We start from the raw sequence: 12,959 nt of genomic DNA on the forward strand, positions 1-12,959 counted from the left end.
ATGTAACCGTCCTTTTGGGTCCAGGGTCATGTTCACGCCTACACGGTTATTCCCAATTCTTGAGATTTGGGCAGATGAATTCTTAATGTGCAAACACCTACTACATATCCTGGCCTGTGTTTAAAACCCTAGGATAATGCTTTTTTCATTTGTTTTAAGTTGGAATTACCATATTTGAAGATCCCCAAAAGGGCAGTAAATAAAGACTTTAGATAAGCACTTTGGACCACATCATTGGTTTTCAAATTATGCTTCAGGCAAGAGGAGGGCCGGGGGGGCTGTCTGCGTCACCTACAAGCCACCTCCTTCAAACTGTGCCTCGAAGGACCGTCGTCGCGGCTCACAGAAAATATCAAACAAAAACAAGCTTGAAAACTGCCAGACAGAAAATTCCTTCCCGCTTTAGACTTCTGTGATTCTCTGGTTACTTCTCAATATGGAATTATAGAAGAACCACTAGGAAAGTGTTTTTAATCCATGAAGCCCTTTAAAGTAGAGCTCAGAGTCCGTGACGTGGGACGACACAGTTAACAGCATCAGACATTGATTGCAAATCTACCCTGTGCGGGAGCACTTGGTGGTGGGGGCTGATCGTAGTGAGCAAGGGTCCCTTGGTGGTGCCAGTAACACCCACATGCCGCCGAGAGGCAGGGCTGGGTCTGCAGGTGCAAGTCTGTGAAGTCACGGGGGGCGGACGCTCACGAAGGCCCAGCCTTAGCCATGCTGAGTTCTTAATTATTTTATCTTTGAACTTCTACTTCTAAGTGAGGTCTGATAGAACACTGAAGCACAAACCATGGACGAGAGCTTTATAAACAGCAGACACGCACTCCTCGCAGCTCTGGAGGCTGGAGGTCCCAGATGAAGTTGCTGGCAGATCGCAGATCAGCTGTCTGCCCGGAGCTCTCCTCTTGGCTTGCCAACAGCCGCCTTCTCACTGGGGGGCGGGGGGGGGGAGCTCTCCGCTGTCCCCTCCCACCCTATCAGGGCCCCACTTTATGCCCTCACTGAAACCGGACTTACTCCCTCACTCCAAAGACAGACATACTGTTGGTTACAACTTCAATATAGGGATTTTGAGGGGACACAATTTGATCCAAAATAATATATTATCCTTGCTTTGTTTTTTATGGTTAAAAAAAAAATGGGAACACCACCAAAAAGCAATTGTTGGTTAAACTGGTACAACCACTTATTGAAAGGTTACGTGCTCATTCAATATGACATTTTTCAAGGTTCTTTCACAGCACAGAAAAGGCCTTGTCCATATGATAAGTAGGAGAAGTCATGTAAAATACTGTGTACATACCCGGTATACCAACCACCTGGTAAAGGGGCAGAACTGCCTAGAAAAAAGGTAGTTGGTATATTCGACTATGTCGTAGGAGTGATTGTGTACCCCGATAGATAACTAGTACAGATGACAGACAGCTGATCGGTGAAAGAAATCCATTCTCCTAGACGATCTTCACGTGGAATCATCATAAGCCCATTGCTGCCCACGCACCAAAAACAGGGGACTAAAGGCCATTCATTTGAAAGCATGCCTTCAATGTTTGGATGTAATTATAACATCCACCGCGCTCGTACTACCAGAGCAACAAAGGTTGCATGTGCTGCTCTGCAGGTCTGGTCATAGGAATGACATCTACCACCATTGTCCCTATGATAGGACAAAACCAGGTGGCGTGGCCCATCACCGTTAAACAGTGACAGAAGTGGAGAAAACAAAGACAAAAGCCCCAGGAAAAGAGCTATGGAACCAGAGAGGCCTCTTCTGCCTTTTACTGGGTGTGACCATGGCCAAGCTGCTAAACATCTCTTATCCTGAGGTGACCCACTCGTACACAATAAGGATACTGAGGCCTAATTGTGTGGTTTTGGCGATTCTATGAGAAAGACAATCATAGCACCTGCTATGTTCCAAACATTTTAGGTAAAAGCTGTACGGCCATATCTCTTTCCACATGTTTGAGCCGTCTCGAGTCACGTCTGCCACATGGCAGGTAATCCGTAAACCCTGGTCCCCATCTTCTCCCAACATGGGAGATTCATGCATGCTTCAGCATTGGTGATCTCATTTATGTGCCCTGATACAAAATCCATTACTTCCCTTTTGTGATTATGGCAGACATCTTCTCGAAGCTGTGCTCTACCTAGAAAAAAATAATTCATCCTTTGTGATTTCGAAGGAATAAACATTACAATGAATCATACTAATGAATATTTAAAAGTTACTGTTACGCAGTGTGGCTGTACTTCGGAAGCAGCCTCACTCAGGCGGGGTCATAAAGAGGGGAAGGACCATTTCATTTTCCCCGTGAGGACCTCACTGAAGCCCCAGGTCTCCGATGAGCTCAGGGGTCTCAAAAGCGGGGTGCACGTGCCCCAAAGGCTGCAGGAAGTGATGAATTGCAGAACAAGGACAGCTGTTAGAACCCCCACTTGCACGCATGCTTATCTGAGTCACAGTTTCGCTTGATGTTTCTGTGTATCTTTTTTAAAGTTCAGGATATATTAGAAGACTTCCGTATCTATAACTCACAAATTAAAAAAACAGTGTCTTTGGATATTTATGATTCAAAACTTTTTACCAATGGGTGTGTCTCCCCAAAATGTTTAGAAACCTCTGTAGAGTGTTGATAAAATTAGAGCTAAAATTAACATTTATATGAACTAAGACTGATTATGTCACCCAGTTCACGATAAACTTGTTTTATAAAAATACAAGAAAAGAAAGTGGCTGGATTTTTTTTTAAGATTTTATTTATATATAGAGAGAAAGAGAGCACAAGCAGGGGGAGTGGCAGAGGCAGAGGGAGAGGGAGAAGCAGGCTCTGCGCTGAGCAGGGAGCCTGATGCGGGGCTCGGTCCCAGGACCCTGAGATCATGACCTGAGCCGAAGGCAGAGGCTTAACTGACTGAGCCACCCAGGTGCCCCAGAAAGTGGCTGGATTTAAAGGCGATTTCCAAGTTACCGGTAAGGCTGCTGCTTGCTTTTTCGGATAAGATGTTTCTATATAAATGACCATGAGGTGAAAACCCCTCCAAAGATGAGTGTTAGAACCTGATTCACACTGTGGTTTGCAATGGCTTCCATCTTTGCTGTTCACGGAGAAGAACCCTGAGCTCCCGCTTGTCCTCGGTGTCTGAAATATCACATGACATGACACCAAAAGGACAGGCGTCAAAAGCAAGAATAAACAAGTGGGACTACATCACACTAAAAGGTTTCTTCTGCAGAGAGAAAGAATCAACAGAATGGAAAGACAGCCTATAGAACGGAAAAAAAAATATTTGCAAATGATATGTGTGAGACGGCCTCAACAGCCAAAGCATATAAAGAACACGTATTGAGTTATAAGCTATTGAATTAGAGGTAGATAAATAAATAAATAACCCCATTAAAAAGTAGTCAAGGGACCAGAATAGACATTTTTCCCCCCAGAGAAGACACACCAATGGTCAGTAGGTACGTGAAAATGTGCTCGGCGCCACCAATCATCAGGGAAATGAAAATCAAACCCACAATGAGACATCACCTGACACCTGTCGGAGAGACTATTATCAAAAAGACACGAAATAACTATTGGGGAGGATGTGGAAAAAGGGGAATCCTCTGCTGGTGAAAATGCAGACTGGTCCAGGCATTATGGAAAACACTATGGAAGTTCCTCAAAAAATTAAAAATAGAACTACCGTATGATCCAGCTATCCCACCTGTGGACATACATGCAAAGGAAATAAAACCACTCTCTCTGAAGAGTTACCCGTACCCGTGTTTGTCGGGGCATCACTCGTAATAGCTAGGGCCATGGGAGCAACCTGAATATTCATCAATGGTTGGATAGATCAAGAAAATATGGCATTTACACGCAATAGAATACCATTTCAGCCATAAAAACTGAAATTCTGCCACAGAATGGATGAACCTGGGGGACGGTATGCTGAGTGAAATAAGCCAGACACAGAAAGACAGATAGTGTATGATCTCACTTATACGTAGAGTCTAAAAATGTCCAGATCCCAGAAGCAGAGAATGGAGTGGTGGCTAGTAGGGACTGGGTGTGGGGAAACGGGGAGATGTTCAAAGGGTACAAACTTTCCGTTACAAGATGAATGAATCCCGGGACCTGAGGTGCAGCATACAGCTAGAGCTAATACTACTGCTTTGTATACTTGAAATTTGCCCAGAGGGTACATTTGAAGTGTTCTTACCACACACACTCATACAAGGTAACTATGTGAGGTGATGGATACCTTATTCAGTTAATTAATCATTAATTAATTAATGATCGTGACAATCATTCTACAATGTATCCATATGTCAAACCGTCATACCGTACACCTTAAATATACACAACTTTTCTTTTCCTTTTTCCTGCTTTTTAAAAAATTTTCATCCCAGTATCGTTAACACACAGTGTTATATTAGTTTCAGGTGTGCAATACAGTGATTCAACACTCTCGTGCTTTATCAGTGCCCATCCTGACAAGTGTCTTCTCAATAATCCTCATCACTTACCCCCCTACCCCCACCCCCCCTCTGGAGACCAGCAGTGTGTTCTCCAGAGTGAAGAGTCTGGTTTTTTGGGTCTTTTTCTTTGTTCATTTGTTTTGTGTTTTTAAATTCCACGTATGAGTGAAATCATATAAACATGCACACTTTTATCTGTTGATTACACTTCAGTAAAATTGGGGGGAAATGGAATAAAATTTGTCATGTATTTCTGAGACAAAGGTGAGCAGGAATGCGGGGCTCACCATGAGAAACAGCGTCCCTCCTTAATTTGTATCAAGACACCTATTCCTACGGAACTGCAAATACTCTCACCGAAACAAGACAAATATTGATGGACTGAGTGGACGTTGACCAAACGACGACCCACGTGTTGGGGAAAACCAGTTCTAAACAGGCGGTCCTTTGCTATCGTACAGGACGTCTCATACGGTCCTTTGTCGGTTGCATTAGTTTGAAGGTTTACGTGCAAATTAAGCAGATTCTCACTTTATCCGATCTCTATCCAGTTACTCCGATGCCCATTTCAAAATGTGACATCGGCCTTTCTATCTGTATTTTTAATTACCACGATCACAATAGAATTACTTGCTTTTAGCTTTTACTCCGTAAGTGACAGTATAAAACGGATATCCTTAATCAGCACGCTTGCCCTAGATGAAGCCCCTCTTTTCTCACCGGTGCACACGGAGATGCAGAAGCTAGCCATGCAAGCGTGGTGCTTGCCACGGAATGCCATCTCGGGGGTCCCGCGGTCACAGCAAACACGAAGTTTAAAGAAGAGCGAATTACTTGCAGGATGTTTCACAGTTACAGAATATCACGAAGAAATCTTGCCAAGCATTAGGGGTAACTAATGACTTCTGTGGCCTGTTATAGCTTCTGAAGTTTCAGGATGAGTCACATTTCCATTGTGGTTTTACCCTATGGCCTGGTCTCACTACCTTTGATATTTAGACTTACATATTGGGAATTTCCTTAGAGGAAAATAAAACTCTAGTGCTGTTGTAGTCTGTGCAGTAAAAGTAGATTGGGACGAGCGTTTGGAAGGGTGGCGTGGACTACAATCCGTCATGGCCAATATGAGCTGGGGCTTATGCCCACTGATAGAAAATTGGCTGAGAGGAAAAGCTCTCAAAAGCAGGTCAAAGCTATATTCAAAGAAAACCTAAGTCAATTACTAAATAAAATTTTTCACGTGACTTGTAATCAAATATTGAAAATGTATTTGAATCTAAATAAGCTCTACAAATGCCAGTAAGTATTCTCATCTTTATGAATAAAACACGATCTTTTTAAAATTTTGTTTTCTTTCATGAATGTAAATGATAAGGCCATCCGCATGCCGTAAGGACGTCCCCCTGGATATCTCCTGCACGGTACTTTTACATTTTTATACTCATAGAGTCACATGGAAATTACAAAATAAAATTTTGCATTTTTGCTTTTCTACGGATATTTAAATTAGGATATAATGTAGAGTAAATACACATCCTCCTGGAAAGTCTGAGTGTAATGAATGACCTTCTCCACGTGAAAGCACCTTGCCTCCGTGTGGGTACCTTTCCACCCCGCTTAATTCTCTCCCCCTTGTCGGTGAGGACGCACGATGGGCTTTGCCAGCGCAGAGGTGGGGCCTTGGCTTCTGTCCCCACTGCTCATCTCCAACGCCGTGGGCTCTGCCTCCTCGCTCTGGACCGCGCACACCCTTGCCTTGCTCGTTCGCACTCCAGGATGACGCTCTTTGGAGGGGCCAGTCTCTGCTTCTCTCCTGTCCTGTGAATTCTAACAGCATTTGTTTTGGGAATTGCTTCTGTGACCTTCAGACCATGATTTGCCACCCGTCGTTGCTAAGTGTTTCAGGGGGACCGCTCGCTCAGGTCGCTGTAAGCTCTTGATGGGATGGATTATCTCGGATCCGACTTTGGTTCTGTGTCTGCCTAGTGAGTTACTTTGCTGGGGCCACCGGAGCAAAGACCCCCACGCTGGGTGGCAGAAACAGCAGAAATGTGTTGCCTCGCGGTTCTGTAGACCAGCAGTCCCGGACCCCTGGCTACTTCCTACCGAGGTTCTGAGGGAGGGTCTGGTCCCCGCCTCTCTCCAGATGCCTCTTCCTGGCAAACTTTGGCACCCTTTACTCACCCCCAGGTCAGGCTTCACCTCCACGTGGCCTTCTTCCTTGGTGCACGCCCCCTTCTTATAAGGACAGCACTCAGATTGGATCAGGGATCACCCCCATGACGCCTTCTACCTTAGTTCCCTCAGAAAGACCCTACCTCCAAGTAAGGGCACATTCTCATAGTGGGAGTAAGACTTCAACCTATGAATCTGACACAATTAACGTGTAACACCTAGTGAAGTGTGTGCCCAGGAGATGTCCCCAGGTCCCGCAGGTCACTGAATTCACACCCGTAGAGGCAAACAGGACAGGAAACGTACCTCGACAGGGTTCCAGTTGTTTGAATGTGCTAGCTCGTGGGCGTGTTTTGTTTGTAATTTGGGGGTTCATCTATCTCACTTTCTTGTTCCCCTCCTTCCACTGTCTCAGGACGGCAGAGGCAGAGAGCTCAGCCTTCCCTTCACCATCGCCAGCTGGACTCCGAGCCCGTGGGCAGAAGCACCCTTTGCTTCCGTGTTTACATCTCGGACTATCTTAAACGGTGAGTCTAGCAAATTTAACCCTGGAGTTGACTCCAAGAGAACACACTTCGACTACTGGTTCTTCCTCAAAGTCATCACATCAGGCAGAATAAAATCAAGTCTTTATTTTCTCTATTCCTTTTTTTTTTTCATCTAAGAGTTAATGAGTTCACCTGGGTTTAAGGAGATTTGTAATGGATTTTCAAATCCTTGCTATTATTATTTTTATTATAATGTTGGATTATTAATACCAAGCTACAAATATCACTCAATATGCAAAACGAGGTGATAAGTACCACTTGGCTTTTAAGAAGTACATTATATAAGCAGCCCATTAGCAAATAATCTCAGGTTATAGCCAGCTCTCTAAAGACCTGGCAAATAACGTTTTAAAATGGAGGCACTTGCAGGTCATTGTAACAACTGAATTGGTAAAACATACTAGAATCCCAGCATAATAAGTGTCCCTTAGAGAATAGTGACAAATTGCATTAATATTGTATTTCCAAAAAAAGTAAAAAAAAACAGGACTCAGTTGAGGTTGAAAGTACTATCATCCAGCAATATCAATGCAGAAATACACAGCGTCTGGGCATGGTACTCAGGTGTCAGGCTGGAGGGGACCCTGGGTCCCTAAAGCACGGGTCATCACCGGATGGCCTTTCCCCGGCATTCCCAACAAGGGGTCAGTGGGAAATCAGGAAGGGCCAGGAGAGAACCTGTAGGACTCACCTGGTGACCACGAGGCACTGAGGGTGGAGGGTGTGGAGCCAGCGACAGGTGCAGGCTCCGCGTGCAGGGCTGCTGCCCACACAGGACGTTGACCACTGATGGATGAGCTGCTTCGGAGGGGAAGAAAAATCTCTGGACTCGCGGACTTACTGTAAGCCCGTGACGCTGTCATTTGTCTCGATTAGCTCCAATCACGAGGACACAATGAAAAGGGATAGAAAGTGACTTCAGACCTACACTATGTCCCAAAGTGCTCATGCTTCATGAATGTGGGGGCAATTTCCCATTCGGTGAACGGTAAGATCTGCCAGCAGATCTGGGAGGGCGCTCACTAACTCAGGGCAGGGATGGGAAAGTAACAAGAGCAGTGCAGAACTAAAATAAAATATTAAGCACAACTTTGTGCATTCAAAAGTGTGTTTCCTCCTGCAATAATATGCAGAAAGTCTTGTGTGTGTGTGTGTGTGTGTGTGAGTGTGAGATCCGTCTATATGTAATCCAAACATGCGCTCGTTTCGTTTTAACCTTAATTTTTCATTATCTAATATAGTCACACAGTTTAAAATTCAAAAGATAGGAGAGGCAATCAGGAAATTCTTTCGGAAATGTTTTCAGATGGAATTCGTTCCACAAGATGGTCAGGCTCCTGACTTTAGAATCACACTTCGGTTTTTTGCTGGTTTGTTTTTACGAGGAACAACATTCCCCAGATTAGTCACCAGCTACCACTGAGACTCATCCCAACACTGGGCCTCAAACAGAGGCAATTAATTCACAGACCTTCGGGCTGGAAGGACTTTGAACGACATCCACGAGGAGCACTCCAAACTCTTTTGAGCAAGGAGCACATCCCTGGTCCAGGATTCAAATTTTCTGGAGTTTTCTGCACGAGTTTGAAGATTCAGGCAAAAGCTGTCACGAGATTTACAAATTTAGCCTTTGGAAAAAACCAATCATGCCATGAATTCAATTAACTGCCACTGGTATTGCAGTATCCACCGAATTACTGACTTTTTGGATGACCATTTTAATTGCTGAAATAAGAGTAAAAAATACTCTGTGGCTTTTTATATGCTCCGGGAAATGAAGTGCCAAGACAATTATTCAGACAATTCATGTCAAAATAGGATTCCGACCTAAATTGTTGACTTTATCATGGCTTACAACAGCAGAAAATTGTGGCAGATATCCACCTGAATTAATTTATACATTTTTGCTCCTACGTGTGTAATGTGCAAGCATAGTGGTCCCTTTGCTTATACACTTACTTTGTCTTTCCTCTTCTCGGTGTTCAATGAAATCCCACAACGGAAAAAGAATCATTCCTAAGGGTCATTTAGAAATGTGTTTTCAGGGGCGCCTGGGTGGCTCAGTCGTTAAGCGTCTGCCTTCGGCTCAGGGCGTGATCCCAGCGTTCTGGGATCGAGCCCCGCATCAGGCTCCTCCACCGGGAGCCTGCTTCTTCCTCTCCCACTCCCCCTGCTTGTGTTCCCTCTCTCGCTGGCTGTCTCTATCTCTGTTAAATAAATAAATAAAATCTTAAAAAAAAAAAAAAGAAATGTGTTTTCACTGAAGAACAAGGGAACTGGGTGGGGTGGTGGGGGATGATATATATTTTATACATACGTGTGTGTGTGTGTGTATACACACATATACTTTTATATTATATATAATATATTTTTGTATTATATATATCATATATAATATACTTTTAAAAACAAAAGCAGGTATTCATCTTAACTGACTTCTAGAAAGGCTAAATACAAATTGTATGAGTTTTTAATGCCTTAAAAGACTCTATTTTTTTTTAAGATTTTTATTTATTTATTTGACAGAGAGAGAGAGAGCCAGTGAGAGAGGGAACACAAGCAGGGGGAGTGGGAGAGGAAGAAGCAGGCTCCCAGCGGAGCAGCCTGATGTGGGGCTCGATTCCAGAACGCCGGGATCTCCTGAACCGAAGGCAGATGCTTATCGACTGCACCACCCAGGCGCCCCTAAAAGACTCTATTGCAGGCACTTAAATACCGTTATTTTTAATAATAGTAATTTTAGTTCTGCTATAAGTCCCTGACAAAACCAGGAGACTTTTGCAGAGGAAATTTTGTCCTTGCTATCTGAACTACATTATATGATGAAACTTTTCTAAGACCGGAAGGCTAAGTAACTTCATTTGTTTTTTTTAAGATTTTATATTTATTTATTTGACACACAGAGAGAGAGCACAAGCACGGGGAGGGGCAAAGGCAGAGGGAGAAGCAGGCTTCCAGCTGAGCAGGGAGTTCAATGCAGGGCTCCATGCAGGGCTCGATCCCAGGACCCCAGGATCACGACCTGAGCTGAAGGCAGATGCGTCACCAACTGAGCCACCCAGGCGCCCCAAGGATAAGTAACTTTAAAGACCACCTTGATTTGTACAGCTTTATGCTTCGCGGACTTTGACATCAGACAGAACCAAGTTCAAATCCAGACTCGGCAGATTTCAGGATAACATCGAAAACGTTTCTAAAGCTCTCTTAGCTTCATTCAATCCATCAATAAAATGAAATGAATAGTACGAACCTTAGTGCGGAGACTCAGTTCAGTTAGGAATAGGATTTAATGGGAAAGGGGATTATATGAAAATGAGAATAACTCCTTTCATGGAAAAACTAAATTATATAAGGGAATTCTAATGAATCACAACATAAGGGGGTTGGAGATATTATGCCTTCTGACCAGCCCCTGTATCAGCCAGGATGAGCTGGGTCATGCTGCAGGAACAAAGGAACCCCCAGTCTCTGGGGCTAGACACACTGCTTTCGTTTTTCACTGTCTGGTTCCACTGATGTTTGGGTTCTGGTCTGGAAGGGCTCACAGGGCCTGGAGACCAGCTGAGGGGATAGAAGACAGCCCTTGGAGCTTGACCGCCTGGCGTTCTACCCCTCACCCACCCTTTTCCTGTTCTGTGACCTTGGAAATTGACTAAACTTCTCTGAATCTGGTTATATTATCTATAAATGGGGAAAATAAAAGAACTTACCCTCCTGCATTGGTTGGGAGGGATACAGTAAGCAGCAAATGCACTCGCTGCCTGGCACAGAGTCAGTGCTATATGCGTGCTGCAGATTTGTATTCTTTTGCTTTACACCAACACGGCCTATGTCTCTTAATCACAAGAATGACTTTCTGTTAATACATTTGCTCAGGACCTTTGGCCTACACATGAGGGTAGACTTGTGACAGTGGGAGCCATCAACTCTCCTCTCAACTTCAAAGTGACTTTCCTGACGTTTCTCTGCCAGCCTCTGTGCAAAGAGAAAGAGGATTGGTGCTGGGATCGGGCCACGGCGGCGCCCAATCTCAGCTCTGCTACCAACCGGGGGGGCAGCATTAGGCAGATCAGGAAATTCCTGTCATTCTGTGTCCTCGTCCGTAAACAAGGGTAGGGTAACGCTGCCTTGTAAAGCTATGGTAAAGAATAAATCTGAAATTGCATGTAAAGGGCTTATTGTCATGCATGGAACACGCAAATCCTCAACAAACGTAGATATTAGTAGTATTATTGGCATCCACGTTATTGAGATATGTCCCTCCGTTCAAGACCCTGATCAAGAGACCCATTGTACAAAGCATTCTCCAAACACCTACATTAACCCCTGACTCTCTGACGGCTCACTTTCTTGACGTGGGTCCCAGGGTTGGGTCCCTTATTATTTATCGATAGCCTGTGGTAATAAGTGCATTGTTTCTTTATCTTAAATGGATTAGCCAGGATCTGATCTTCTTAAAGAGAAGCCCAACTGCACACAGGGTAAACAGACTGTAGGGTTAAGACAGTAGCTGCAGGTTTGGGGTTTTTTTTTTCTAATTGACAAGCCCTTTTTATGGATCTATGTTGTGCAATCGAAAATAACAGTGTCAACAACGGTAATAAGAGCTAGTATTCTTGAGTGCTGGCTTTGTGCCTGGGATCTCACGATCCTTGCCATATATCCCAGCAGCAACACTGGAAAGCTGGTGCATAGCAGTTACATTTTTCTGCCACGAATTTAGTGGCTTAAGGCAACAATGCCTGGGTCTTGTAAGCGTATCTGTGGCTTTACTGCTTAGGGCTTCTGCAGGTCTAGCCTGCACTTACACACGCGGCTGCACTTAGCTAGCCGGTTGGCAAGACGTTGGGCTGCCCTGGAACAGCTAGGCTCTGTGCCTCTCTTTCCAGAAAGGGTTCCTGCCAAGCCTCTTCACAGAATGGAAGCTCCTGAGCACCACCCTCACGCCTGCGCAAACTCACACGGTGCTTGTGGGGTTCTGTTTGCTGGTATCATGCGCTTGGATGTCTGGTTGGCCAAAGAAAGCCTGGGTGAAGCCTGGATTCAATGTAGAGGAGCAATTCAAACAAAAGGACTGATGCGCCGGGCGATTCCTGCAGACATCTGTCAAGTGAGCAATCTCGTTTTTACCAACACCGAATCCCAGGATTAGGGGTATTAAGTATCTTGCCCAGGTCATACAGCTGGAGGGTGATAGCACAGAATTTGAGCCCAGCGTGGCTCATTTCATATTATTCTTAGTTCCAGTAAACTAGTAATCAATCGGCACTTTTTTTTTCCTATTGGAATTTTGTTTGGATGAAGTCAACCAAGAAACGAGATAAACCCACAACTTGACTTCCCGCTGTGTCTCTCCTACCACAAGCATGAAAGGCACTATGGCAGAGAGCTGGATTGGCTACCCAAAAACCATTCAAGTCACCGTCCTTTGCTTCCTCCACTATAGAGATCAGAAAGCTGATTCCAAGCCTCCTTTGCGCGGGGGCGCTGACATGTGGCAAAGCTCTGGATTTTGAGCTGTAGGTAGATTCCTCCCAGGAATGGGAGGAGTATACTTTCCAAATATGTTTAAAAAAGAAAGTTTCTTCAGGAGAAAGGTTTGGACTCTTCTCCTTTTCTCTTTAACAGCTTTATTGAATTATAATTGATAACTCAATTATAGAATTGAATACCATCAGGGTAATGGACATACTTATCACCTCCAAAGTTTCCTGGTGTCCCAGTTCACTCTTTCCTTCCTTCCTTCCCTCCTTCCTTCC

This window comes from Ursus maritimus, unplaced genomic scaffold (assembly GCF_017311325.1).
Source record: "Ursus maritimus isolate PB19 unplaced genomic scaffold, ASM1731132v1 scaffold_31, whole genome shotgun sequence".
In the NCBI taxonomy this organism is placed as follows: domain Eukaryota; kingdom Metazoa; phylum Chordata; class Mammalia; order Carnivora; family Ursidae; genus Ursus; species Ursus maritimus.